The 16623-nt window shown below is 46.8% G+C and overlaps 2 long non-coding RNA genes across 2 annotated transcripts in view; one reads left to right on the plus strand and one right to left on the minus strand.

Annotated features, from left to right (window-relative positions):
* The window catches only part of LOC148118332 (uncharacterized), a 32654-nt gene extending 17373 nt beyond the window's left edge, over positions 1-15281 (minus strand). Inside the window, exons 1-2 of the long non-coding RNA XR_015736132.1 lie at positions 14759-15281; positions 10966-11061 (exon numbers count right to left, since the gene is read on the minus strand). This is a non-coding gene — a long non-coding RNA (uncharacterized LOC148118332). The remainder of the gene's footprint in view (positions 1-10965; positions 11062-14758) is intronic.
* Positions 1486-3732, plus strand: LOC148118333 (uncharacterized). Its single transcript, XR_015736131.1, has 3 exons — positions 1486-1575; positions 2331-3418; positions 3594-3732. It is a non-coding gene; the product is annotated as an uncharacterized LOC148118333 (long non-coding RNA).
* Positions 15282-16623: the final 1342 nt, after the last annotated feature.

Here is a 16623-nt window from a genome sequence, read left to right on the forward strand (position 1 = left end):
CCTCTCACTGCCTCTGATCCCCTTCTTCCCAGCCAGCCCCTCTGCTACCTTTGGCTTTTAATGATTCCATGAGTTTCTTTTAGAGTTGCTTACAGGAGCTTGGGTGGGTGAGGGGTTGCTTACAGGGGTGTGAGAGAGGGGTTGCTTACAGGAGCATGGGTGGGTAAGGGGTTGCTTAGAGGGGTATGAGTGAGGGGTTGCTAGCAGGGATGTGGGTAAGAGGTTGCTTACAGGGGTGTGGGTGAGGGGTTACTTACAGGAGCATGGATGGGTGAGGGGTTGCTTATAGAAGTGTGGACACCTTACCAGTGGCCACACTACTAAAGATGTGTCTTTCCCTCCCCCACCAACCATTAACTGCCCTTAGATCCTGAGGGAGGGCTGGGGCCTCTTGAGTGTCTCCATTCCCATAATAGGCGATGTCAGTCCCGACATGGCAGAGCTATGTCATACCTGGAAGACAACATCCTCCCTTTCTTCCAACTATTACATTCGCCCCATTCCCTTTTCCATGATGTCCCCTGAACTTTGATACATATGTGCCATTTTAGGCTGAGCATTCAACAGTCCCCCACCCTCATTACTCTGACCAGTTATGTCCCTGCAGTTACACCTGCCACTACACGAAGAAGCTCCTCTGACCAATGCTGACCACAGCACCGATCGAGGGCATAAACGTAATTATTTGGAAGGCGGTCTGGTGAGCACATCATGTGCATTTAGCAAAAAGTAACAGCAGTCACTTCCCAGCTAGGGCCTGTGACTTCCCGATCACAGACTCTGGGCCAGTTTTATAGCACCAGATGTGAATTCCCTCTTACAGGGCAAGCCTGGAATCCAACGAGAAAACCCTTGGTTCCCTCATTAACAGACTTGTCCCTTTAGCAGTGAGCATATTTTTGCCTGGCCAGTGACTAGCTGCTTCTGTGTTCCGGTCCCAGCCAGTTTCAGTGGTCTCGGCCTCTGTGACAGCTGCTCATTTTACTCTTCATTCTCTCCCTGAGAGCAAGGCTTTTACCTTCCTGTGCCTCTGTGGGCTTTCTGTGACAGTCAGCAGTGTCGGCACACATTAGATGCCACTACCTGTTTGTTGAACCAGTGACTGAATGACAGCCCTGTACTACTGTAATGTGGTATCATTGCCTCTGTGCTGCAGGTGCTTTTCTGCTTTGGGTCATGTGACAAAAGCTCGATTCCTGCAAGAGACCAATGAGACTGCAGATCAGGTGTCCAGGGAATATGCAAATATCGTCCTCTTGCTTCATTCAGTCTCCCAAGCTGGAGTTTCTGTTAGTTTTCTTCCTGATTCATACTTTCCCAGCCTCTCTAGCTTCCACCCTACCCACTTTGGAATTGCCTGTGAAACCTCAGGCTGCTAAGTCCCTGAAAGATCTTTAGCTTCTCAAGTCTGTTAGCCCCCATGTCCTCCTGGCCTTCCTGTGTCCACTTGCGCCGAATGACCAAACCTCCTTTTCCCTGTAGGGTGGAGAAGGGACTGACTTCTATCAGGTCCGAGCATGACTGGCCATGCTGGAAAAGAACTCCAAACTGGCAGAGATGATCTTCTTGGAACAGGTAAGGGGAGATGAGGAGCAGGATGGAAGAGGGGATTTGGGAGGGGAAAAAGGATGAAAGACCAGGACTTCCAAAAGTTGGGAGAGAACTTTTAGGTTTAGAGAGTTCATCCCATGCCTTCTTTAGGTTTTTCAGTTTCTCCTCTGTTAGTCTTTTTTTTTTTTTTAAGACAAGGTTTCTCTATGTAGCTTTGGAGCCTGTCCTGGAACTCGCTCTATAGATCAGGCTGGCCTCAAACTCACAGAGGTCCACCTGCTTCTTCTGCCTCTCAAGTGCTGGGATTAAAGGTGTGCAAACATCTAGGCAAACATCCTTCTTTGGTTTTAATTTCTTCTTCCTTTCAAAAAGTATCTTAGCTCCTATCTACTCCAGAGCGTGTCTTTGAAACCTTTTATTTCATTTATTTATTTATTTGTTTGTTTGTTTATTGGTCTTTGCAATTTTATGCACAAGGTAGATCCAGGTTTTTGTGGCACCCAAAACACATAGTCTGAGGAGCCTTCATTAAGATAAATTGCTCTGAGTACCTGTGCAAACAAGGAGCCCAGTAGTCTATAATAAATTTATCACTGAGTCAGGTGCATAGCTCAGTGGTTGATCTTGGGCTTAAAATGTGCAAAGCACTCAGTTCAGTTTTTGATGCACACACACACAGCATGTTCATGCCTGGCATCTTAGACAGTCTGAGCAGGATGTATTGATGGTCTGCCTTCCCGGGGTCCTCTTTCTTTTGTGTGAATGCTCTTAACCCTTAGAATGCAGTGGAGGCGGCCATGGACATGTACCAGGAGCTACACCGCTGGGATGAGTATATCGCTGTGGCTGAGGCCAAGGTATTGTTCTGTCGTCTCTGCATGATTGTTCACGACTTGGCATCACCAATTTTAGCTGTCTTTCTAAGGAAGCCATAGGATCTGGAATGGGGCTGGGGCTGGCTGATAAGGTGAGGGATTAACATATTGGTGGAATGGGAGGAGCCACACTGTCCCAGAAGAAGAGCAGAAGAGACATGGAATCCCTAGCTCCCTCTGTGATGTCCAGGGACACCCAGCCCTGGAGAAGCTGCGCAGGGATTACTATCAATGGTTAATGGACACACAAGAGGAGCGAGCAGGTGAACTGCAGGAGAGTCAAGGGGATGGGCTGGCAGCCATCAGCCTCTACCTCAAGGCTGGGCTCCCTACTAAAGCTGCGTGGCTGGTGCTGACCTGCGAGGAGCTGCTGGCCAACACAGAGCTGGTAGAACATATCACCATGGCCCTCATCAAGGGGGAGCTCTATGAAAGTGTATGTGGGCTGCCTCTTCCTGGTCATTCTCCACCCAAGGAGACCTGGGGGTCTGTAACTCTCCCTGACTGCCAGCATTCCTTCTTCGGGGAGCTGATTCCTGACTCTGTGTTCAGAGTTTCATTGTAGTCAAGTGTTGGCAGGCCGGTGATCTCTTTGAGAAGATTCGAAACCCACAGCGGGCCCTTGAGTGCTACTGTAAAGGCAATGCATTCATGAAAGGTACTAGCTGCTCATCAGCTGTCTTTACCACTGTACACTCCTGCCCACCCAGTATCCCAGCATCTCCTTGGGGACATCTCTTCAGACTGACTGGCTTTGTTTCCTCTGCATTCCTCCACTTGTCACCCATCCGTCCGCACTTCATCTCCCTGTTCTGTTTCCCTGGGTCCCATCCCTGGATTCTGAGCCAAGTGCCTCTTCTGTCCATGGTAGCAGTTGAGCTGGCACAACTGGCTTTCCCCGTGGAGGCTGTGAGGCTGGAGGAGGCCTGGGGGGACTACCTGGTGCAGCAGAAGCAGCTGGATGCAGCCATCAATCACTACATTGAAGCCAGGTATGGCAGCACAGGGCACAGGGATCTGGGCATGACGTGAGAAACTGTGGGTGAAGGAGGACGGCACGGCCTAAAGGAAGAGATCTCAGAATGTAGGTTAGGATGTGCTTGGGGTCTCTATTCTTCCATCCTCCTCTCTCCTCATACATATTAATGTCTTCCCTGACTATGCCAGGTGCTCCATTAAAGCAATTGAGGCTGCTCTGGGTGCCCGCCAGTGGAAGAAGGCAATTTATATATTAGATCTCCAGGACCGAAAGACTGTGTCTAAATACTATCCTCGTGTGGCCCAGCACTATGCGTCTCTGCAGGAATATGAGGTGAGGAGAAGTCCCGTTTCTGCAGCTCTGAAGCAGTGCAGTGCAGGGCGGTAAGGACGTCCCCTAGAACAAGATATGGGGCAGCTCACCAAGCTCTTCCTGCTGGAGCGCAGCCATCACGTCCCTACCATCATCCCAGCATGGCACAAATATGATCTCTAGCTCCCTTTCCTGTGCCAGCTCAAATGATTCTTCATGACTGACTCTAGCATAGCTAGTGTAGATCGCCCTATGTGGCAGAAATGTGAGGCCCTTTAAGTTCCACCTGAATAGGTGGCTCAGCAGTTGAGAATACTTGTGTGCAACTGGGAGAACCCACGTGGTCTCACACATGCCTGTAGCCCCAGAGCTGTGGGGGTGAAGCCCTACTGGGGCTTGGCGGCCACCAGCCTAGCTAAAAGACACATGCTCCAGCTTCAGAGACCAACCTGCCTCAAAGAAACAAGGCAGAGGGCAATAGAATTAACACTCTGTGCTCTTGCTCCTGTGTTTATGTGTGTGCCTAACACATGTGCATACACCACACATACGTGCATCACACACACACACACACACACACACACACACACACACACCCTGCTTTGATCTAGTGTTTCTCCTAGAGACACATTTTCTTGTACTCATCTTTCCTGCAGTATCACTACAAAGTGGTGGCCAGGCTCTCCACCACCCCTGTTGACATCTTTGCAATTTCAGATTGCTGAACACCAAAGGAGACCGGACCAAAGATGCTATAGACATGTACACCCAGGCTGGCCGCTGGGAGCAAGCCCACAAGGTAATGAATGAGCAGTGTCCATGAGGAAAGAACTCTGCATTAGTGGCCACCATATTGCCTCACTCCTTGATCTTGATATCCCTCCTTTACTAGTTCCCTGAAAGCGAAGAAAGTACTAAAATACAGCCTTGACAGTTTGGATCCTGTCCCTTAGCCCGCACTTCAGCTTGTGAACCTGGGAGCCAGGCATTCTGAACTACCATTCCAAAGTCCCTGGTCCCTTGATAGTGCTGTCATCTCCCCTACACTGCAGACCTCAGTAGAGTAAGCAGAGGCGTGGTAATGCAGTGTGTGCTACATATCTGTCTTTCAGGCCTCGGCAGAATGGAGCTCTTCATGGGCTCCTGATGGGCATGACATTGCCTGGACTGAGAGTGGCAGTAACTAAATGCCAGTGATTGTTGGGCAGACTCAGAGTTTCCATATGGCCTGGCACCTGAACCTCTGGGTTCCATGTTCACAGCTGGCAATGAAATGCATGCGGCCAGTGGATGTGTCAGTGCTGTACATCACCCAGGCCCAGGAAATGAAGAAGCAGGGCAAGTACCGAGAGGCTGAATGGTGAGTGTGGAGAAGGGATGGGGCTGAGGACTTGTGGCCTCCTCCCAGAAACAGTGGCAGCAGGGATCTAGCTGTAGGAAGCTCCAGGTGCATTCCCTGTCCTCAGGCTGTATGTGACAGTGGAGGAGCCTGACCTTGCCATCACCATATTCAAAAAGCACAAGTTGTATGATGACATGATCCGCCTGGTAGGGAAGCACCACCCAGATCTACTCAGTGACACATACCTTCACCTGGGCAAGGTGAGCCTTTTTACCCCCGCCCATGCCTCCCAGCCAGTATCCATCACCCCTTCCATCATGATGCACTACCCCACAGGAGCTGGACCAGCCAGTATCCGTCACCCCTTCCATCATGATGCACTACCCCACAGGAGCTGGACCAGCTAGTATCCATCACCCCTTCTATCATGATGCACTACCCCACAGGAGCTGAACCAGCCAGTATCCATCACCCCTTCCATCATGATGCACTGTCGCGATCGCCTCACCAGCAAGGAAGACGCAACACCGGACTCTTCTAACTGCGGTTTATTCAGGACTCTTGATTAATCTTCTGACCTCTCGCCCCGGCGCAAAGCCATCCCACAGCTTAAATAACCTTTGAGTAGCCAACCCCAGCAAGCCACGTGGGAAATGCAGATAGGTCCAGAAACGCGGAAGCAAGCCAGATCCTTAGCGTTAGCCATATATGGAGTTGTTCACAACCGAGAGCACTTACCCTTGGGAAGGCGGAAGGCGGAAACCAGTGCCATCTTTAAGGCGTGGCATCACGCAGCTCTCTACAATGCACTACCCCACAGGAGCTGGAGGCAGAAGGCCAACTGCAGGAATCTGAGTATCACTACCTTGAAGCCCAGGAATAGAAGGCAACTGTGAACATGTACCGGTCCAGTGGGCTCTGGGAGGAGGCCTACTGGGTGAGGAGTTCATGCATCCTTCTTTCCTGGTCTTACATGACAAATTTTAACTAAAGTCACAAAGACCTGAATATTTCTGTCTGAAGTACAGCCATACCTGTCTATATAGCATTTACTTATAATTTTAAGGGCTTATGGCTTTCCTGAAGCCATCCTCTCTCCCTAAATACTGTGACCCTATGTTAAGAGACCTGGAAGCTGGTCCTCTTCAGTGTTGATCTGGAGCAGGATCCTGATCCTCATCATAGCTGGGGCAGGAGGCCAGAGGCGACAGGGGGCAACTGTGCAGTGGGCAATGCTCTAACAACTTTGCTTTATACAGATGGCCAAAGCCCATGGAGGAGCCAATGCCCACAAACACATGGCCTATCTGTGAGCAAAGAGTCTGGGAGGAGAGGCTGCAGTTAGACTGCTTAACAAGCTGGGGCTTCTAGAGGCTGCCATTGACCATGTTGCTGACAACTAGTGGGTCTCAGTGCAGTCTCCTCTCCTTCAGCTCCATCCCACTCAGAGCAGCCCACACATAAGGAAAACTGACATGAAAACTGAAAAGTAATTTCAAAAGCTGAAGCAGAAGTAAAAACATGTGAGCTAGGCATGGTAGTGCCAGTGTATAATCCTGCCACTTCCAGGTGGAGGCAGAAGGATCAGAGGTTCAAGGCCAGCTTTAGCTACATAGTAAGTCTGAGGCCATCCTAGACTATATGATACCATGCTTCAACAAAACAAACTAAAGAGTGAAAAATTGGCCAGGCATTATAATAATGCATAATTTTGGTTTTTTTTGTCGTTGTTGTTGGTGGGGGTTTTTGTTTGTTTGTTTGTTTGTTTGTTTGTTTGTTTTGAGACAGGGTTTCTCTGTGTAACAGTCCTAGCTATCCTGGAACTCACTTTGTAGGTCAGGCTGGCCTTGAACTCAGAGATCCACCTGCCTCTGCCTCCTGAGTGCTGGGACTAAAGGCATGTGCCATCACTGTCTGGCACAAGTAGATCTCTATGAGTTCAAGGCTGGCATGGTCTACACAGTGAGTGAGTCTCAGGCCAGGCAGCCAAGGTTACATAGTGAAACCCTGTATCAAAAGAGAGAGAGAGGAGGAAAGAAAGAGAACATAGCAGAGAGAGATCTTTGGAAGGGAGGTGTTTTATCAGTGGTTCTAGAGAGACAGGTGGGGCAGGAACAGCATGAAAAGTTAGAACCTAAGTTAGGGCTTAGGGAGGCCGTGGGACGGGGGAGGGTTGGGGCAAGTGGGCGAAGCCTGAAGATTTCAGGGGTCCTTGTGAACCGCAACCCTTGAGCTCCGGGCGTTTGCACATCTAGTCCCATCCACCTGACAAGTGATTTTACGGCTGCAAAGAGAGTTCAATTATTACCCCTTTATTGATCTTAAATTACGGACCCATTCTCACTCCCCTCCCAGATAGCTCTTTGATTGCTGAGGGTGCAGGCAGTGGCTGAGCAGGAAGGGGCAGCTAGGTGAAGATTTGCAGGATATAATTAATAGGGGCAGATCTCTCCTTATCTACTAACTTCATGCTTTCAAACTTGCCCAACTTTTGGGGTTTGGGGTGTGGTCCCTAGGAGAGTTCAATAAGCCTTGAACTCTTTAGACAAGCTATGTCTGGGGCTCTCCTTAGGGGAATTGTGCCGGAGTCTCCCCTTGGGGCTGTGATGGAGTCTCGCATGGTGATTTTGCTGGTTCCTCTCTAAGCGTCGGCTCCTCTCAGAATAACCACATCTGCTCTCAGAGGGGCTGTAGTGAGTTCTCTGAGAATGACTGTGGTGGAGTCCGGAAGAAGGCCTGTGTAGCCTGGACTTAGAGGGACTGCGGTAGCCCCTTCCAGAAGAGCTACGCCTTGTCCTGTCAGAGGGTCTGGAAGGGGGTCTCTCAGAGAGAATACCATGGCTCCGTTCTGAAGGACTGGTCCATGTCCTCCGGATGGGACCGAGATGGCTCCTTTTTGAGGGGCTGCAGCATCTCTGAAAAGGGGGACTGTGTTGGTTCCTCCCATAGAGACTGAGCCGACCGTTGGGGGAGGGATTATGTCCCCATCTCTCTCGAGGGTTACTACGAGTACTACTACTAGGGCTCCTCTCTGAGAGGAGAGGAGATGTCACAGACCCTCTAGAAGAACCCCTCAGAGTATCTCTGACAGGAGCTGGCTCAGGCGCTCTAACGGGAGAGGTCACAGTCTCTCAGGGAGGAGCCAACCCAGCCCTTCTGGGAGAAGGGTGAGATCTGTGCCCTGCCCCACCCCCAGGCAAACTCACTGCCACTAAGAAACTTTTAGGTTGCTCCCCACTGTGACTGCACACAGTCTTCCTTCTTGCCATTCCTGCAGGAAGGTTCTTTCCACCCAAATGCTTGCCCATCATAACCAAGATGTCAGCACCATGTGAGTCTTTGTATCATCAAGCAATGGTACATGGGCTGTCTCCTCAAAGCTAGTGTTTTCTGAATATGGTTTTCGGGTCAAGTCCACAGATTTCTTATCTTCAAGTGATGGTCTTGGAGCCAACTCCACCATTTTTTGTATCTCCGTGTAACTCCTGCGATAGGGCTGAATGAACGGCACCTTCCATACCTTGAGTCTGTGAACCAGGGGTAAAATGTACTGATTTATTAACTTTGCAACGGTGGATCTGGGGCCAACCCAGCAGACTGTATGTTTTGGAGTTGTGGTTCAACTATCACTTGGCCAGATGGGAGCTGTGGAGGTGCACCTCTAGACTCTGCTGCTCCTATTGGGACGGTAGGAGTCAGAACATCTGGCTGCGCTGGCAGTGAGGTCAGATTTTCAGTTTGGATCAAAGCCCTAGGTTCTGTAACATGTGGCTGTCCTGGTGGAAGTATCTGCATGAAAAACATAGTGTGTTGTCTATCTCCTGGTCGTATGGCTTGGTGGCCATGCAATGTATCCACCTTCGCCGATTCCACGACTTGGTATTGTGGCTTTGGGGCTATTCCTGCGGGTTCTATGACATGTGGGTGTAATTCATTCACCATCCCCATGAAATCCATGATGTGAAGCAAGGTCACAGGAGTTACCTTCATATTATCTGTAACTTGACTCAGTCTTGAGGCCATACTCTTTGATTCCGTAGCTGGATGCGGAAGACTTGTTACTGTTTTGGGTTCAATTATCTGAAGTGTGATTCTGGGACCATTCCCATCAAGCCCATAACCTGAAGCAATGCCACCGGAGTGACCTTTACACTGTCCGTGGCTGAGCATGGTACCTGGGCTGTCAGTTCCATATCAGTTACTTGTGCCCTTTGTGGCTGAATCCTTTTTTCTGAAAGATCTAGGACCCTCTGATCTATATTCAGCTCTAACACATGCTTTGGATCCTTTTTCAGTAAAGTGTTTTCTTCCCGAACTATGTTAATGGGAGATGGAGTGCCCACTGATATAACTAAAAGGTTGTATCTAAGAACCTGGCAGTCATTCTCAGACTATAACTGCTTGTTTGAGGTAAGTGGCTGTGCCACTTCTGTCCTGCTTAAATCAGAATTCACCCCAATGTTCACATGTACATGAAACGATGGAACATCTGGAGATCGGTTGGTATTTTGCTCAGCACTCTGAGGGATGAGTTTAGGTAACTGAGTTTTGGGGAGCCCTTGTTCAGGGACTCCTTGTACATCCATCAAATGATTGAGTATTTCCCAGGATTTCTTCACGGGCAGAGGCACCACTTGTGACCGCAAAGTAGAAACCTTCTGACATATGTGTCCTTCCAGTTCTCCTCTGACTAAAGGAGAGAGCTGAAAAGTAGGCAGGGATGAGTCCTGGCTTCTGGGAGTGGATGTGGACGGTTCCTTTCGGGAGAAAGCAGGTAAACTATGGCTCCGGAATTTCTACGTTGGAAGATAAGACAGGTTCTAGCTGTCGTTGGATGATACAGACATACTGGAGTCAGAAGAACTGTTTCCCATCTTACAGTAGCAAGAAGGTGGGATAGCCTCCCGATCCACAATGTCAGAGACGGAGGAGGAAAATAAATCTTGGGACTCTTGTAAAATTTCAATAAGTGTTGACCTGACAAAAAGAAATGTTTTCATTTTCTTTGGAATCAGTAGGCACAAAATCAGTAAGAAGAGAGAGAGTGGTTGTTTCAATTCCAAAACACTTTTGGTCTAAGGGAGAGATGAAAGGAGGGCTTGCATTCACAAACATCAGTTGTTTGTGTAAAGAATCCCTCCACCAAGAGCAAAATGTATGAGTCAGTCAGTAAAGTACATGCTATTCAAAGAGAGAAGCTGAGTTCCATCCCCAGGACCCACATGAAAATAAAGGTTCATAGTGCCCCAGTGCTGGGGAAGCAGAGAAAAGTGGGTCCCCTGGGGCTCACTGGACAGCCAAGGCTAATTAGTGAGTCCAAGTAAGAGGCATTATCTCAAAAATCCATGTGGATGACTCCACAAAAATGACACCCAAGTTTTGCAGACACGCAGACACACACACATACACATGTACACACAACCTGTGCTTGCCATTAAGCCAGAAGACCTGTGTTCGATCCCTAAGAACCACATGTTAGACGGAAAGCACTGACTCCTGTGGCTTGTCTGCTGACCACCATGTACATGTGGTACACATGTGCACATACGCACAAAAAGTATACACACACACACATATGTACATACACTGTGGGGCCTAGAGAGATGTCTCAGCAGTTAAGAGTAGTGTTTGTTCTTCTAGAGGACCCAAGTTTGCCTACCAACACCCACATGGTAGTCTACAAACATTTGTAACTCCAGTGCCAGGGGATCCAATGCCCTCTTCTGGCCTCTGTGGGTATCAGGCATTCATGTGGTGCACAAACACACATGTAAGTAAAATACCCATATAAAACATGGAATAAATAAAGCTCAAAATATTGTTCTCCATTGCTCAAACTCACTTTTCTTTTACCTCCCTCCTTTTACTCCCTCTCTCTCCCCTACCAAGAAACTCTGTTTCCTGACCTTGCATTTTCCAGATGTTGGAAGATCCGTTGAAGACTCCTGTCTATTGACCAGAATACATAGTCCTGGTTCCAGCCCATAGGAAGTCCTGAAACACTGAACACAAAAGGGGATGTCAGTGGAACTGAAGTGATATTAATAAAGTACCAGTAAGTCAGCCAATAAGAATAGGAAGTTCTTTATTTAGGAAGGAGGCAATTGCTATCACAGTAAACGAAGTAAAAGTCCCAGGATTTTACATATAACATTTACGGTTAAGATGGTGTCGCAGCTAGGATTTCCACTTTTGTGCTGAAACATGGTGACCACAAACTTATGGCGACAGGGTTTGTTTCAGCTTACAGTTCTCAGGTTACACTCCATTGCTAAGGGAAGTCATGGCAGGACCTCAGGGCAAGATGGATCCAGGAGGCAGCAGCTAATGCAAATGTCGTGGAGGAACCCTGCTTACTGCCTTGCTTCCATGGCTTGCTCATCCTGCCTTCTTGTACCACTTGAAACCACCAGTCCATGGGTGGCATCACCCACAGTGAGCTGGACCTTCCCATATCATCAATTAAGAAAATGTAGCTGGGCATGGTGGCACACACCTGTAATCCCAGCACTTTGGAGACAGAGGCGGGTAGATCTCTGAGTTCAAGGCCAGTCTGGTCTACAGAGTGAGTTCTAGGACAGTCAGGGCTACACAGAGAAACCCTGTCCCGAAAAACCAAAACAAAATAAAATTCAATTAAAAATTAAAAAAAAAAAAAACGCAGCACAGGTGCCACAGACCGGCTCAGGGGAGCCACTCAGACCGTGGGAGAATCAGGGAGAAGGCTCAAGAGAATTCAGGAATCGGCCAGGAAATGACAGACAGACACATTCAATGTGGTTGAATATGCTGCTGCAACTTTACTTCAGTCAGCGCAAGGTTTATATTCTTTTACAATCAAAAAACTTGGCAAAGGCATACACCATCAGCTCATAAAATAAAAAAGAACAGCATAAAACAGTTTACAAGAGAATCTTTGAAAATGCTTTGACTTGGGTACAAGGACTTTTGCTCAGTCTGTACCAGGTGGCTGGCTGGGCTAAGTGACTTTGTGCTCAGAATATCCTGGGTGTGAGAAGGAAAGGCCACTGTCTTCCTGGGAAAACTTTCTGCTAGGAAATTTCATGATCTCAAACTTCTCTGAAACTCATCTTACACCATTAATCTCAACTCTCCTCCCTCCCCGACTCTCAGGCTCAGATGTTGCTATCAGCCTAGGTTTTTTCTGGCCATAAGGAAGGCTTCATAGGCCTCCTGTTTGCAACTGCATGTATCTCCCCAGGCAGATGCCTAGTGGGGACTGCTGCAATTGTTTTTCTGCAGAAGGCTTCTAAGGTTTCTCCTAGTAAGATTAACTCCTTTTGCTCCACATCATTAAGGAATTATTCTAACGATGACTCCCAATTCCCAGAACTGGCTACTTCTTTAAAGGCTTTAATGAATGGTGGGGCAGAGTTCAAAATGTCCTCAGCAGTCTTGTTTGTATCAGCAACTTTCTGGAATAGTCTGATTTGTTGGCAAGATGCAAGAATCACACAGAACAGAAAAATAAGGAAAAGACAGCCATATTGGCGCCAAGGATAGCGAGGTCGAGTCAGTGCAAATGGCGACTCAGGTAGCATTATGACCACAACTAATTGCCAAGGGACAGCCAGGGACATAACTCCGTGAAGTGCAGGCCCCAATCCTACTGCAACAGTCCGTCCAGTCAGCATTTCTGCTACACTGGCGTGACAGCCGTGGATGTAGCAGAGAACCACTGTTCTACATGAACCCTGTGTGCCGTATGCCTCCATATGTACCCACGGATTCCACGATTCCACAGGTTTATCTTTAACGGTCTTTAAAACTGCAGACTTTCAGTCAAGATATTCCCAACACAACATTTGCCTAGTGACAACCCTTCCACCAATGAGCTGATGCCAACCCCTGCCGAACGGACTGCATACATTTCTCACTCGTTGCCTTTAAGAGCTTTCCTTTGTCTCGGTGTCTTCCTTCCAGCCATACTGTACTATATTAGACTTATTCCCACTACAGTGCTGTTGTTCCCAGTCTCCCCTCTCGGATGGTTATTCGGGTCAATAGTGACTAGAAAATGCCTGTTCACGAGGTGAGGAGGAGTGAGCTCTGGGTGTTTCCACAAAAGTAACCTTTAAAAGGGCTTCTTGCTGGAATCTTCATCCTCAATGCTGCGTTCAGAGATGGGACTACAGCGAAGTGATCCAGAAGTGACCAGGTCACGAGGGTGCCAAGGTAGCATTATTGGAAAGCAGTAGGAGGGGAACCCGTTAGGTTATTAGAACCTTACCCTTGAGAGTATACCTTGTCCCTGGTCCCTTTTCCCTACCCTCTTTTCTATTTCCCTTGGCCATTAGATGGCTTCACCATGATGGCTCCACCTTGGCTCAGAACCAGCCAACACAGGACTGAAACTGCGAGTGTCTAAACCACTCTCTCCCTGTAAGTTTTCCTTACAGTTTTGTGAGAAACTAAAGCAAGGTTGTAAAAGGACCTTGTCTGAGAATTTCACAGTGAGTCTATCTTCACATCGGTTTGGAATTCTAACTGATGTTCACCGTACTGACAGATACCCTAGGTGGTAATGTTCTGCAGGTGGAACTGTAAGTCTTAGAAACAGAAAACTAGAAGAGGAAAGAAAAAATAGTTTGAATAACTACATATTGAAACCTGATTAAAATCGTTAAATTCTTAGAAAAATATTTTTGCACCAAAATTTACAAAACTATAGATCACTTGAGTAGGATCAGTAAGCAATGGCAATAATAGATAATCTCCAACAAATCTAATATATTTATACAATACATATATTGTGTTGTTTGTTTTTTTTAAATTTGAGACAGTCTCATGTAGCCCAGGCTATCCTTGAATTTACTATGTATCTACCAGACCAAGCTATATATAGTGCATATAGTACAAGTCACCAAATTCCCTAATTTCCCTAATCCAAAACAATTTATAAATATTTATTGCAGCTGCATATAGCAGCACATGCCTGTAATACCAGTATTTGGGACTAAGAAGGAGCATTTTTATTTGAGTAAAAACTCTATAACGTTTAAAGTAACAAACTATATTCTTTACATTAATAAAAATTTTAATTAATTTAAAAAGTAGTTAATTAACAACCAATACAGAAGATTTTCTTATATAAAACTATAAACATTTAACACGGGACATAAATAAAGATCTGAATAATTAGAGAGGTATTCCAGGCTCTTAACTGGGATGATTTTACTTTCAAAAATGTCAGTCCTCCCCAATTTAAATTCTACTTTAGGGCATTCTTAATCCATGTATCTCTTGGAATGTTACAAGACTTGTAAACTCTAACCCTTATGTGGCAATATAAAGGCCTGCTCATTGCCAAAAGTAACCAGAAACAGAAGTGTAAGGAAGCAACTTGCTGAGCTAAAAATTAAGACATCCTACAAAACCAGTTCATAAGCACGGGAGCAGGCAGGTGGGATTTGAATTTAAAAAAAAAAAATCTCTGAAACAATCAAGAGGCAGAAGGATTTCTGTACATTTGAGGCCAGCCTGATCTAAATTCTAAGACAGGCAGGACTACATAGAGAGACCTGTCTCAAAATAAACCAACAAAACCCCAAAACCCAGCTCTGAAATAAATTCACGTACGTGTGGCAGCTTAATTGAAGAGAGCCCCACACAGTGACAAGAAACGATTCCATAACTGTGATGAGAAACGTCATCAACTTGAGAAAAATCTAGACTCACGGGAAGATGAGACTCTGGAGCACGCTCGCCCATGGGGAACCGTCTTGTACCTGGGGTGCCACTGTGGGTGGCGCCCTTCTCTGGGAACCCAGACTGTGTCTGTGGGGAAAGAGAAGCGAGCTGCAGTCTGGACTCCTGGCTGATTTCGTTACTGCAGAAGCAATGTTACAGCTACCCTAAGCTCCCCTGGCCACGATTTCCCCAGCGGACCATAACCTTGGGTGATTGACCTGAACTGAACCTTTCCCCCAATTAAGTCACTTTTGTTAGAGCAGTCTCTCACGGCGACGGGAAAGGAGCTAAGACAGTGGCAAATAACAAAGAGAAAAATAAAAGTGTACATTTCTCAATAAGGGATTCAGAGGCGGACTCTAAGAGGATTGCGAATTCAAATGTGGGGTGCTGGAGAGGAGGCTCAACCGTTAAGAGCACTGGTTGCTCTTGGAGAGGACCCAGGTTTGGTTCCCAGCACCCACAGTGTCTTCTAACTGTAATTCCAGTTTCAGGGGACCTGATGCTGTCTTATGACCCCTGAACACCAGGCAACACGTGTTGCCATGTACACAGGCAGGCAAAAATCTCATACATGGAAAATAAAAACAATTCTTAATTTTTTTAAAAAATCAAATGTGAAAAACAATGTGAATTTTTTGTTGTTGCTTTCTTCTCTTTCTTTCTTTCTCTTTCTTTCTTTCTTTCTTTCTTTCTTTTTCGAGACAGAAGGGTCTCTGACTGTCCTGGAACTCACTCTGTAGACCAGGCTGGCCTCAAACTCAGAGATCTGTCTGCCTCTGCCTCTGAGTGCTGGGATTAAAGGCAGGCCTCCAACCTCCCTCTCGGATAGTAATGGGAATTTTAAAGAATTCAGATGTGAAAGACTGGAACAGAGAAAATAAATGTGTGTGTGTGTGTGTGTGTGTGTGTGTGTGTGTGTGTGTGTGTGTGTGTGTTTGTTTAAAAAGCCCTACCACCTTGGGCAATGAACTAATTAAAAAAACTTTTTTGTTTGTTTTTTGAGACAGGATTTATCTGTACAACAGTCTTGGCTGTCCTGGAACTTGCTTTGTAGATCAGGCTAGCCTCAAACTCATAAAGATCCACTTGCCTCTGCCTCCCAAGTGCTGGGATTAAGGGCGTGCACCATCACCTCCCGGCTGAAAGAAAACTTTTTTAAAAACTGTAATTGCTAAAAGGATAAATCTTAAATTTCTTATCATATACATAAAAAAAATCTGAAAAGCGTGTTAATTAGCTTGATTAATTATTAAGCAATGCATGAAGCAAAACATGATGCTTCATAAATATGTACTTGCAAACAACATTTATTTTTATGTTTATGAGTGTTTACTTGTATGCATGTGAACCACATGCATGCCTGGTGCTCCTCTGAGTCCAGAAGTTGGTATCAGGTCCCCTGGAACTAGAGTTACAGATGGTTGTGACAACTATATGGACTCTGGGAACTGAACCTAGGTCCTCTGCAAGAGCAGCAAGTGCTCTTAATCACTAAGCAATCTCACCAAATAATATCATTTTTAATCCAGCAGAAGACACCCCACATGCTCATTTAGAAGTGCTCAATGACAAATTTACCACATATCCCTAGGCCCTGGAAACTGCCGCGGATTTGGCTTCACACTGAAAAGTCACTGCAGACCGATGGGGTGATTCACAGTTTCTATTAGTTACTTCTATTGCTGTGTCAGCCGCACTAAAGCAGACTGAGGAAAGAGGAAGGAATGGTGTATTTTGTATTTTGACTTCCCGTCTGTGGGTCAAACCATCATGGTGGGGAAGGCGGGCCTTAGCTGGTCACATTCCAGCCCTAGTCAGAGAGGGGTGAGTGGTGGTGTTCAGCTCGTCGA

This window comes from Myodes glareolus, chromosome 23 (genome assembly GCF_982192425.1).
Source record: "Myodes glareolus chromosome 23, mMyoGla1.1, whole genome shotgun sequence".
Classification (NCBI taxonomy): Eukaryota; Metazoa; Chordata; class Mammalia; order Rodentia; family Cricetidae; genus Myodes; species Myodes glareolus.